The sequence below is a fragment of the Polyodon spathula genome, chromosome 7 (genome assembly GCF_017654505.1).
Source record: "Polyodon spathula isolate WHYD16114869_AA chromosome 7, ASM1765450v1, whole genome shotgun sequence".
Classification (NCBI taxonomy): domain Eukaryota; kingdom Metazoa; phylum Chordata; class Actinopteri; order Acipenseriformes; family Polyodontidae; genus Polyodon; species Polyodon spathula.
In genome coordinates, this window is record NC_054540.1 from 47,944,928 (window position 1) to 47,958,511 (window position 13,584).

General features: G+C 37.6%; 1 protein-coding gene across 1 annotated transcript in view; it reads left to right on the plus strand.

Moving 5' to 3' along the window:
- The first annotated feature begins 7,733 nt into the window (after positions 1 to 7,733).
- The window catches only part of LOC121318702 (rho GTPase-activating protein 6-like), a 42,938-nt gene continuing 37,087 nt past the window's right edge, over positions 7,734 to 13,584 (plus strand). The window contains exon 1 of the mRNA XM_041255656.1: positions 7,734 to 8,243. The gene's annotated coding sequence lies outside the window, so the exon portion shown is untranslated. The remainder of the gene's footprint in view (positions 8,244 to 13,584) is intronic.

The window sequence follows — 13,584 nt, forward strand, 5'->3', positions numbered from 1 at the left end:
TCACAAATGGAGATTAGACAAAGGGGCATTCAGAACAGAAAATAGGAGGCACTTTTTTACACAGAGAATTGTGAAGGTCTGGAATCAACTCTCCAGTAATGTTGTTGAAGCTGACACCCTGGGATCCTTCAAGAAGCTGCTTGATGAGATTCTGGGATCAATAAGCTACTAACAACCAAACGAGCAAGATGGGCCGAATGGCCTCCTCTCGTTTGTAAACTTTCTTATGTTCTTATGATGATGCCCTTACTCTACTTCTTTCCACTTAGGTGCACAGTCCTCTATTAGGTATTTGCGTGGATTGATAGGTGGGATGTCTGAAGGAATTCACATAGGCTCCTGCCTTTTTGAATCTGTATGTGTTTCCTCCAAATATCTCTCCAGCTCAAACTTAGATGATTTTAGTGTGCCATTTTTCTCACTGGTGAATATCTTCTTTACAAATTTGAATGGATCTTTATAAAAGTTAGTTCTTGCACGCTCTTTCTTTTTGCACTGTTTCCGTAGGCGCTCAGCTCTGCGCAATGTTGCAAGGATATCTTTTATGACCCTTTGTAACAGATTGAGTCCCTCCTTCTGACTTTGTTCTGCTTTTCTCCATTGCTTCCTCAACTGCCTCCTTTCTCTAACTAAGCAATCAATCTGCCATTAGACTTTCCAGAAATAGTTTGTACTTTTTCCTTCCTTTTTTCAATTCCAAACCTCTCATTTCCATATGCGTAGATGATGTCCCCAAATTTATCCAGCTTCTTTTCAACTGTTCCATTTAACCTTTCCAAAGTAAAACAGAAATCCATGTTTACTGTGTCCCACGTAGTTTTCTCACAAGCTCTTGGCCATTTAACTCCAGACTTGTGCCCGTTGAGGTTCTTTACTCTCTTACGTTGGTTCGTCTGACTGGGTTCGCAAGGATCATATGTTAATCACTAGTTGTATCCATGCAAGTCCTCCTCACATCTGTGACAGGGGTGCTGATATCCTACGAACTGTGGTTTGCTTCCTGTCACTGGATTTAATTCGACTGACTTGACTGACTTCGTAAGAAGTATTGATCAATGTGAGGCCCTTGTCCCTTCTCCCTCAAGCATTTCATTCTCCCTTGATGAATCTTTAAACCCCTGACCGTTGTCGCCTTGCTCCAGCTGCAGACACAAACCTGGAGTTCCATGTCTCTTTTAACTGTAGATCTTGAACTAGTCTTTTGTGAAGTACTCTCCATTCTCATATCTGTTTCCGTTCCTAAGTCATTAACCGTGTCATACAACGTTGAGTCATCTTCTGCCCCCGCTCTCGCAGACTCTGGGGGTATTTTTCTCTTTAATTTCTTAGAAGGGTGTCTCCAGCATCCTGTTTACCTTTGAAAACATAGAGCTGGATACTGCCGACAAGGGTAGCTAACCCTTGCCAGCCCCAATGGGGTCTCTTTCCTCCTGTCAGCTGTCTCTCCATGCTGTCACAAGGTCTTTCCCTTGTTGCCAGCTGTATATTCACAGCAGTCACTGGATATATCCAGATCTTCATGATTTCCATTACATGAGAGTGCAATGGAGAGTTATATACACTGATGAACAACATGGGAATATGTACCATACTTAAACCTTTTCTTCTGGGACATTCAACTCTGGGAAAGCCCACCAAATTGTGTACTTTAGTGCGTAGACACGGAAGGAACACAAATCTTACTATGTGGTTAATTGGACTTGGTTGAATATAGCAATTGTAAAACGTACCCTTAAGTCAGGCACTTTGGTGGGTGTCCCTTTTTAGGTGCATAATTCGTTTGAATATGTGGCCCTTTGATAAATACATCATGATAAGCTACCTAGTCATGTTTGTTGATGCTATGTGTTTATCCTTTAAGACTTAACTTGACAGTTTTGAGAAACGTTTTACAGCAATAACACTTGACAAGAATTGCAATTCAATATTCCTTAGAAACATTCTCATTTCACATTAGACACAGAACCTCTTTGTATACAAGCATGCACGCTACATACAAAAATATCTTCAAATGAATCAATAATTAAAAACTAATGAACAACAAAAATACAGCAGCTAAGTGGTCCAGTGCATTGATATAGCTATATTAAACATATTTTCAAGATTACACATCTAAGTATTAGATCTATTCTTTGTCTTCCAAATAACCCATAAGAGCTCTTGAAAGATCACATCAAAAGATTTGGATTAGGTGGCTACGTATGAAGTATATTAAAGCTAGCAAATGATGACAAGTATAGAGGCTTGCAGGAACTGGAGCCTGAAGAGGGATAGAAGCACATTTGACAGACACTTGCTCAGCAATTAGTACCTCAAGTTGGAGAAAAACAAGTTTGAATAATAACCAAAACATGTTTAAAAATAGGTTGGTACAAGAAATAGAGACAATGCTGTATAAGTAAGTATCTCACTGCTTCTCAAATGCGGCCACCAGCGTGACTGCGGCCACAGCAGCCCCCCCCCAAGCAAAATCAACATTTACCTTAATCAGCACTGCAATCCAGATTGTACATGTACATGGGGTGCCATGTGTAAAAAAAAAAAAAAAAAAACATGTTAATATTTTAACGTCTTTTTTTCCAGATTGAGTTTAAATCTTGTATTCTATCCCCAGATTTATAAATGTTGTGAAAATATATATTTGCTTAAATGTGTACATTCAGATATAATTTATAAATCTAGTTACAAGATTTAACATTTAGCTAAATATTTAACTAAATCTTAAATTCTTAACAAGATTTAACATTTAGCTAAATATTTAACTAAATCTTAAATCTCTTATCAAGATTTAACATTTAGCTAAATATTTAACTGGCCAATCAAATTGTGTGAAAGCACAAAGCGGGCGGAGCTCATTTGCACACAAACTCCAGATTTAGCTGGCCAGTTAAATATTTAGCTAAATGTTAAATCTTGTAACTAGATTTACAAATTATATCCGAAGGTACACATTTAAAAAAAAAAAAAAAATCTCAACATTTATAAATTTGGGGAAAAAAATACAAGATTTAAGCTAAATCTGGAAAAAAGACATGTTAAAATATTAACACTTTTTTTTTTTTTACACATGGAACCCCATACCTGTAGCACTGATTTAACTTGGCTACAACCGACAGGACTTTTTGTCTGAGCTGACTTTTCTAGTTTGGTTTCTGAAAGCTGTTTATTTTACGTTCTGTTCAGCAACCTCTGTAGTAGCCTTTCGTTTAATGTATGATTCTGACTCTAAATGGAGTTGTAGTATACTATTAGGAACATAATGAGTTGCACATGGCTGCTTGTATGCAGACAGTTTAATAAAATAAACTGCCTCTCTTTCCATTAAAAGTCAACTCTCCTATTTATGCAACTATCCTTTTTTACAATAGAAAATCCATGTTAATAGACACAAGGGCGCTAGGCACTCGCTTATTTTTTCCCATAGACTGCAGTAGTATTCATGTCTGTAGTTTTAAATAAAGAAGCAACAAAAGCAATACGTTGTTTGGGCTATATTACACCTTTATTACACCTATATTACACCTTTGCCATCTGTTTTTTCTTTTTTTTTGCAATTACATTCAATGTATGTACAAAAAAAATACGGTGTCAGAATGTTTACTAGTTAAAAGTTCCACTTTTCTACAGTAATTTTACAGTGAGCGAGTGTTTATTTTTATTTTACAAACAACAATTGTTTTGCCAGTGTACAACATGTTTTGCCAATGTACAACTAATTATCAAAATGAAACCATGAGGTAAAATTAAAAGCCTAAAAAGGTGTTCACACCGGGCGCGGCGCGGAGGTAGCAATTGTTTTCAATGAAGGCGGTCACACACATTGGCAGGGGAAGCAGCACTTAAGAGGTACCGTGGAACGGCACGCAGGAGATAAAATATTTTCAACTTTCGCCGCGCTACTCTGTGACGGAAACTACCAGCAGCCAATCAGGAAACTAGGAGAATCCTTTGCGAGGAAGAAATTAAAATAAATAAATCAACAAAACGGAGGAAAAGCTCATGTTTCTGATTTCATTTCCTTTTCCAGAGTTGTATAATACAACATTAAGTTGGTTTGAAATCTGCCTTCATCAAACCGAAGCTCTTGCTATTCACTGTACCTTTCTTTAGAATGTCATGGACCCACAGCGATCTTACGTTCTAACCCAGCAAACTAGACAAAATTCACAAAGAAATAAAGAAAATATCTCAATTTTTAAAAGCAACATGTTTTTATTGTATTTTAAACAACACAATTGCCTGATATTTAGACTAATTGTGGAGGGATTATGATGGTGTGTGGGGGGTTAAAATTATGTTTTATAAAAAATATATAATGTTTTGCTCCTCATTACTCAAATTATTTATTTATTTATTGTTTTACTAAGCTTTGTGTCTTCTGTACAGGGTGAGAAAAAAAAGCCACCTGGAAACAAAAAGAAGCCCAAAAGAAGCTCAACCACCTAAGTGTATCATTTACGGTCAATTTAAAAAAAATAAAAATACTGGGCTCCGCATGGATTGCAGGATGTGCCCTATAGCCTGGAGATTGCCAGTTCGAATCCAGGCTATGTCAGCTGACCGTGACCGGTGACCTAAGCATGGACCAACCCTTGCCGTGTATCAACGTCTTGATTGCCGAAGCACCTAGCACAGCTCGGTTCCTTGGGTGCCCACCATCCCAAATCGTTTATGGTCGGCGCGGTGTTTAGGGGGGTAACGCTCCGCACTGGGCTCCGCATGGATTGCAGGATGTGCCCTATAGCCTGGAGATTGCCAGTTCGAATCCAGGCTATGTCACAGCTGACCGTGACCGGGGGTTCCTTGGGGGCGGCACATAGTTGGCCGAGCACAGCTCGGTTAGGGAAGGTTTAGATCGGTAAGGGAATCCACGGTTCACTGCGCACCAACAACCCCTGTGGCCGATAGGGTGCCTGTGATTTTGCAGTGGAGACACCGGCACTATAATGTTGTCCTCCAGCACTATAGGTCTGGTGGCCTAGCTGTGGATCCACAGTGTGAAATATGACGAATTGGAAGGAGCACGTTTCGGAAGACGTGTCAGCAGGGGGGGGGGGTTGAGAGCGGTGAGCCGAGGATACAGATAATAATTGGGCATACAAAATTGGGGAGAGAAACTGGGGTAAAAAATTGGCGACAACTAAATTAAAAAAAAAAAAAAAAAAAAAAAACGAGAATAATTGCTGGGCAAAATGTGACAACATTCATAAAAATATTGGTATACTGAAAGTAAAATAGTTAACATAATAGCAGTAATAGTAAAACCATATTTTGACTCGGGTATACTTGCAGTATACTACTTTTTTAATAAGGGAGATAAATGAGAAAAAAGAAAAAGATGCTGTACAAATTTAGGACGAGCATGCGCACTAAGTTAATCTATACTTCATAATACTAAATTAGTCCTCCTGAACAGGACCATCTCACATCATGATTTTGTTTAGTACGATTTAGCAGTTGATCCACCTGTGGTGATTACCGTCTGATACTCTGCAATCGGGATTAACAAGTGTACAAACTTTTGTCCAAGCAAGTGAACTAAACCTGCTTAATCCGCTAGTTAGACGCATCAAGTAGACTAAATTTGGTACGCTGCGATCAGCCCCCTATGTCTTACAGAGAAAACAAAAACCTGGTAGATAATGTGTTTTGCTTTTGTATACAAGAATGATATTTAATTGAACAGACTTTTGCAGTGTTAACCATTTTCAACATGAGCGACCAAGCATGAAAAGAAGCCCGAAATATAGTAAAAGGCAGCAAGGTAAAATTGTAAGCGACTCCGTGGAAATAGAAGCTCAATTCCACGGTTTTAAAGCAGAACTGGCAACCCTACTTCTTTATAAAAACAGTTTTTCCTTTCCGATGGCATTTACTTGTTGCTTGTACATGCAGCCGTGACGTAACAACAGCCCACCCACTGACCTTCCCCTGCAGTATTCGATGTGAACAGTGGTCTGTGGTGACGCGCAAGGAGGCGGCATGCATGCCACGTCTGATTTGAACACCACTTAAGCATATTGTTTAAAATCAATACTCACCTTCTCACGCAGTACTCACATAGATCACGTTTTACTAAAGGGACGTTCACACCAGACGCACATGGCAAAAATAATTGTTTTCAATGAAGGCGATCACGCGCAGCACCGTAACTACCAGCAGCCAATCAGGGGAAAGTAGGAGTCTCCTTTGCGGGGAAGAAATAAAGCAATATTAAAAAATAAATAACAGTTCAGTGCCTTTTTACTGCTCAATGCAGAGCCGCATCCTGTTTCATTGGGTCACAGATGATAATTATGATTATCGCTAATAATTTTTCAATGCCACAAATTTATCGCTGCAAAAAATAAAAAAAAAATCTTGATTATCGATATTATCTATTACTGTTGCAGCCCTATAGGATTAACATGTATATAAAAAGAATTGGATATACAGATTCAGGTGAGTAACACATAAATGTTTCACACTTTCATTTAAGTAAAATGATGATTTTCACAGCTTAATATAATAAATAGAACAAACAACATATCCATTGTATATAATTCCATAATTTTATATATATATATATATATATATATATATATATATATATATATATATATATATATATATATATATATATATATATAAGCGATAGAGCCCATCGATGCAGGCTGTACCGTGGTAGATGACCACGACTGGAGTTATGCGCCCCGAGCTGAAGGCGAGGGCGCTAATGAAAGTCAAGGTCAGCTACGGCTTAAATAACATAATTAGACTAGAAAAACACCATACACGTCATAAACGTAGAGAAAATATAATTATTAAAATTATTATGATTGCTAACATATTTATTTATTGTTGTCTTACTCTTTCTTATAATTTATCTGGACAGGTACAACTGTTGAATAGTGCGTGTAGTATTGAGTCGGACTCGAAACTTGTTGTTGGAGGAGGGGTGTCATTCAAGCAGGCAGGGAGTAGATTGGCTGTTGTGGAAAGGGTTGGCAGTTTGACTGGCTGGTTTTGAGGTTTTGACTGGCTACCGATAACATTACTGGCTGCCAAAAAATTTTTTGGCAATAAAAAAAAAAAAAAAAAAAATTGTGGTTACACAAAACTATTGGCCACAGTTGCCAGCCCTGAAAAATAAATAAAGATTGAAGAATTGTTTTTCAAGCACAAAGGGCTTGGCATTCTAGTTGCTGATAGCATTGAGCCAGCAGTTACATTAGAAATTGAATTGCAATCAACAGATAACAAACACACCAGCTACTTGGGTGCAAAACAAGCCCTCAAGGAAGTCTTCGAAATTTAATTTTAGGAAGTAAAAAACACGATCGGTGAAAATTGAAATGATATGATGGGAATGGAATTTGAAAATATTAGAATACAAACAAAACCTGGGAATCTAACTGAAAGTATAGGAATCAAATAGATTAATTACTTGATATTGATTGACCTCAGTTTTTCTTTTTACAGTACTTGTCATTTCATTTGTGCATTTTAATCTTTAAGTACTAATACAGTACATGCCAAAAAAAGACTGTTATAAATTCATATCTAGTTGGCTGTAAAAGGACCCCATTGATTCAGCAATGTGGATTGCTAACTAACTCAACCCGGTGGCTTACAGTATTGGCTAGGGTTAACTATGTCAACTCTTTTAAGATTTTAAAGGCTTCAGTCCTATCTTTTGACCAAAATAAAAAGTTATGTTTATTATTTATTTTACCCTTTATTTATTTTTTTAAATGTGTAAGGCATTTTGATTATTCACATATAGTTGCTGTATTGGTAAAAACAATTAACCATGTATTTTAACACTGGCTGAAGTCGCTTTGATTGTATAGTGACCCTGCTAAAAACTCCATCTGCAGCACAGTGCCACAAGGCTTGCCTCACAGTATGCTGTAATACAACGGGTGACAGGCTGTTGGTGTCCTTAGCTATTCAGAAAATGGCCTATATGTAAACAATAAAATACCACATGCAGCCAATCAGGAAGTGCAAGACAAGGTAATCAGGCCTGTGATTGGCTAGCTCAGTGTTCTCCCCTCCCTCCACCACAATGTACTCTTCAAGTGTCCTCCTGCATTTAGTGGAGACCAGATGGAAGGGGCAATATCCACATTGCAAAGCTCTGAGCTAGATGAGCTGTGATCTGTCTGCTTCTTCTGGCTAAATAACGCTGTTTTTTCTTCTGCTCTGCAAAAAAGACTTAGAAGATTGTTTTCCACAGGAGCCTTTCAACACAATTTAAGGTAAATGATGAAACTGTTGCTTTGTTATTGCCTTGCTCTACTGGTGCTCTTTGACTATCACTGACATTTTGGTAACTGCACAGTTTTAGTAAAGAAGAACGCCAGTTGTTAACAGTGATTGAGAATTGTGTTTAATGTCTGCTTGTTTTATTTAATTGACCCTTGAAATTGTAGTGCACAATTGGTTTTCTGCATATAGCGCACAGGGCACTCTTAGTATGTAAGGTTAAGAAATGGTGGGAAGGGTTAGAAATTGTCTTGGGACAAAGCTAGCATAATCAGTGAAGTATGCTAACTGTGCTTTTTATATATAGGAAAGGAAACAGGTTATTTATTTTACAAGTTAACTATATTCCCATAGGATGTTCTCTTTAGAAATATAATATAAACATAGGGGTTTTCAATGATACTCTTGGAAGGGGGTTTTCAATAATACAACTTTCTAAATGAGTCATGGTCTAGGAAAGAACAAGAACAACATTAATAATTGTATGATGTACTGCAGGTACTGTACACAGTAATATTTTAGAAATCTGGACTCATTACCCTAATGATTTATATATGTTAGTTTTATACGTAAGTATGTGTCATACTTTACATAGTTTTAAAATATTTTTATAGTATCTTAAATTGCAAGTTAATCCACAACAATATTAATATGTACTATTACTATTTACTAAAAAAGTACTTTGAAGAACAGAAAAAAGACATGTACCAGAGAAATTCTAATGTCAGACAAAGCTGTGTGGTGGTTCTTAATATACCCCAATTCTAACGCAACTTCTGTAATGGAACGGGATCATCCTGAAATATTCATGTAGCCTCTCCTCATCAATCTGAAGGATACCTGAGGGTGACAGAATATATTGAACTAATTCAGTGTTTTGAGTATTCAGAAATATGTTAATATAATTTAATATATTACAATACTTTTAATCTTAATGTTTAAATCGAGTGAAATATAAAAAAAATAGCTGGGTTAACAATAAAACAATAGGAGAGAAAACAGTTTACCAGATTAAGCTATACTATAATCTAAATGAAGGCACAGTGGAACCCAGCTCTCAAGGTCACAGTTTATGCCATTATTTGCTGTGTATATTTGGGATAGTGTTTTGGCATCTCTGCTTCACTTACCCTGCTGTTGGATCATTTCCTTCTTTTGAGATCACTGCTTTCTGGGTTACCATAGCTGTGCGTTCAGATTTGCTGCTTTTACATTTTTATTAAACACAACTTGCTTTGTGTGAGCTTAGTGCGCAAACACAGGCTCTGAAACACAACAGTAGTTCACTTAAAACAGAAAAAAAAAAAAAAAAAATTGTATGACCTGCATCCAAAGCTTCTCAAATTACAGATCACCTAATAGTCCAGGAAATGGAGATCTTACATAATCCTTCAAGCACAAAATATGGTTTTGATTACAGGACTTTCCTTGATGGTAACAGACAACAAATTACAAAAACAAATTCTCCAGACATCTGGCATACTATAAACCAAAAAAGTCTGCAGCACTGTTCTTTTGAAGTGTGTTTTTATAAATCATAACACATGTTTTACATCAACAAGGTACCTGTTTCATGTTAAACTAAACTTTTTCATTTAATATGCTAGTAGGTCAGAAGTAAAAAAAAATGGCCAGCTGTTTATTCAAGATATTTATAGTGTCTGCTTAAAGCAGAAGCAAAAAGACTGTCGTCAGGATCTTCCTGTTTATAGAAGTATCAATGGATGTTGACATCCACGCCCACCTGCTGGTCAGGGATCCGCAGCTGACCAATCAGCAGCTGCTTTACCCTGCAATCAAACACAGCAGGTAGCTTGACCTAGATGAAGTATCTGACTAACTATCAAAAACAAAACACCAAAACGGAAAAGTAAAAATAAGACAAAAATCCAACTATGTAGGGCCTCAGCACGGCAGGATACGTTTCAGTTGTTCTCCAGCTTATCAATGTGTTGTTATGATTCTGTTCAACATTTATCTTTACATATACTGTAACACTTCAGTAAAAGGCCATTTCAAGTCTTCACCTGCTATGTGCATTCTAGGATGTGTATTCACATTGGAGTTGTGGTGTTTTTCTTCATATTTGTATACATTTCACAATAAAATAGCCCAACAGGAAATATATGGCAGATGTCTTTGTTTAAAAATAAACTTTGGCATCGTTTTTTTTTTTCAGTGTACTACAATTAGATTTATAGATGTACAGTCATGTGCTTCTGGTCATATCCCCTTCCTGAAGTTAAAAAGTTGTGCAATCTCTTTGGATAACAACAAAGTATTCGTTTTCTCCAGAAAAAAAAAAGAAATGGAAAGTAATTAGCCTACCGAGGGTTCCAACTTGTTGAGAATGCTACACAAGTTTAAAAGTCAGTTAAAACATTCTGCGTCACAAAAAAGTACACTAAGGAGTGGATTAAATATTTTTAGCACTGAAAAGGAGTCACAATAGTTTGCTTATCAATATTTTAGCTAGCAGCAATATTTTGGCTAGCTGCCACCTGTTTCTACCTTCATTTTTGCATTAAAAAAAAAAAAAAAAAACTAATTTAGTGTGTCCAATTATGATCCTGCCCCTGATTTTCTCCCAATTTGGAATGCCCAGTTGCTTTTCTCCTCACTGCAGCAATTCTGCACATGGCTCAGGAAACCCGAAGATTAAGTTGGCGTCCAAGCCAGCTTTCTTTTTCACCCAGGAACTTGAGAGTGGATGTCAGTGAGCTACCGACCTCTGGAGGACCAAAGCCAGCCCTGCAGATGTCTGCTCTGAGCTCACTTGGCGCCTGGCCAGCAGGGTCCGCTGTAGAGCGATGAAGAGAAACAGTCCCTGCCAGTTTTACTTCCCTAACCATGGGAGTGCCTGTGCCAATGCAATGCTCCCTTCGGAGTCCCCAGCGAAGACCGATCTACTTATCCCAGCCAGGACATGAGCTTGGGCTGTATGACTCACTGTGCGTACCACGTGGCTGTGCTTCTACTAGGTGAGCCACTCAGGACCCCCAATTTTTGCATCTTTTGAGGTTGTAGCAATACATCTACAATATTGGTGGTGGGAGTGTCATGGTGTGGGTGGCAATCACAGACAGTGGCAGAATTAACCTTGTTCATGTTCAAGGCAACCTGACAGCTCAGCATTATTGTCATGAGATCATACGGCCTCATGTGATCCCATTCATGAACCATTGTAATGTCATTTTCCATTATGAGAATGCATGACTGCACACAGCCCGGGCCACCACAGAGTTCCTCACTCAGAACAATGTTCAAGTGGTTCCCTGGCTGTCTCGATCACCATATCTGAACCCTGTTAAGCATTTGTGGGACAAGCTTGATAGACATGTACGATGTCACCCCGAGCCACAGACATTACAAGGACTTTTCCAGTCACTTGAGCAAGAGTGAGTTGCCATTCTCCGGCATGTTATCCAGGCTCTGATTCGATCCATAGGCAGGAGATGACAGGCCATCATTGATGCCAATGGTGGGCATACCCATTATTGATTTCTGTTGATCTTAAACTTTGTTTGACCTTTGAAAGTGACTTTATTGAATGTCTTAATGATTTCTGTACAGGTTACCGTTCTTTGGAACTGTCTATTTTACTATGCAAACTGCCATACTAATGCTATAAAAAGTACATTCAAAGCACCTGTGCATTTCTTTTTTTAAGAGTATATTTCTAGATAGTCTTAGGCTAAGACTGTTTCTAGGTGAAAAGTTTACATTTCTGATGTATGTGCTTACCATTGTTTAAGTTAGCCCTTTCTGTATAATTTGTTCATAGCACAGTTTTTTTTTTTTTTAAAACATCTTGAAACAAAACTCCCTCTCTACAGCAGTCACTGTCTAGTCACTTAAGTTAAATCTTAAGTTGTTATATTACAGTACAAGACTGAGTCATACCAGCAGAGGGTACAACACTTTTAGTATTTTTAGCTTCCTTGTTTATGGTTCTGGTTATAATTTATCGGTTATTTTGTATAAAAAAATCATTGATATCTACACATTTTAAAAGTATTTATTAATTGGCACTCAAATGTTTACATGTAGGAAAAAAAAAACAAAAAAAAACACAAGTGTCCTCCACCCGGCTGCGCATGTGAATATCCTGTACTTTTTGTTGAGAATTTCTTGTCTTTTGAGGTTCTTGGGTAAGTCTTTTCAATTGAAATGCAGTTACTGTATATACCACATGTGTGTATCAAAGGGTGTTAACAGAGAACAATCACTAAAGAATTAGAAGGAAAACTCACCTTTGACTTAGTAAGTTGTATTTGGATCACTTACCTATCCCACACACTGTGCTGACAGATTATTCCCTACACAGTGTATTTGAGGTCTGAGGCTTAGAATAACTAATGTGTAATAAAGAGTTTCACTTGGTGACAAAGTGTGTTCTAAATTAAGTGCTAAATTATTCAGAAAAGAAGATAAAAAAAGCATATCTTACAAGCATATTTTTTTACTTGCACCTGTCAACACTATTATATTGTTCTATTTTCCTTTCAAACACAGTAGTTGAATGCATGGCCAATGCATGGCCCCGGGGGGTTGGGATAGGTGTCAACAGATGTTTTTCCCTCTGAGACTATTAAAATGACACATGTCAAGAATAAACAACAATGCTTTTATTCTTGTACATATTGTGCAGCTGCATTGCCATTATACAATATTACATTTCTGCTGTAGTGAGAACACTTTGGCCTAACAGCCGGTATGAATAGTCGACAGAGTATACAGGTCTATACTGGGGGCTAATGGTTTCCTTCATTGTAAAGATGAACTTAAACCCACTTAAGGGTGTGATTATGTGTTTGTAAAGTCCTGCCAAATTATGCCAAACTAATACATGTTAGCCTGGCAAAGAACAGATTGGCAGCATAGATTTTATGTTATGAGTTGGTTGTCAAGAAAGGCCGATGCCTCCAAAGCCCGCTCTATGTGAGCAGTGACCACTTTGTTGGCTGAAGTGGCCAGGCTGCCCATGTTTGGTTATTGCAACGCTGCTACATGGGCATTACCATTTGTTGACACCATTACAGAATAAGCTTGGGTGTTCTTTTAGCTCTTAGAAATAAAACAAATTGCAATTTGCTAGTCGTCAGAGTTGTAGTGCTCTCTTCAAATAGCATGATTTCTATACCTGCAAAGGGCTGCCCAGTTGTCACTTGTATTGCGACTCTGCATTACACAAACTGAACATCCATTAAACTGTAGCTCTCACTGCACGCACACATTACAGAGCAGCATTGTTTATATACACTTCAGAATAACACGCTAGAATTTCAGAAAGACATGTTGACACTGTTAATGCAATCTTACCATATATAGCAA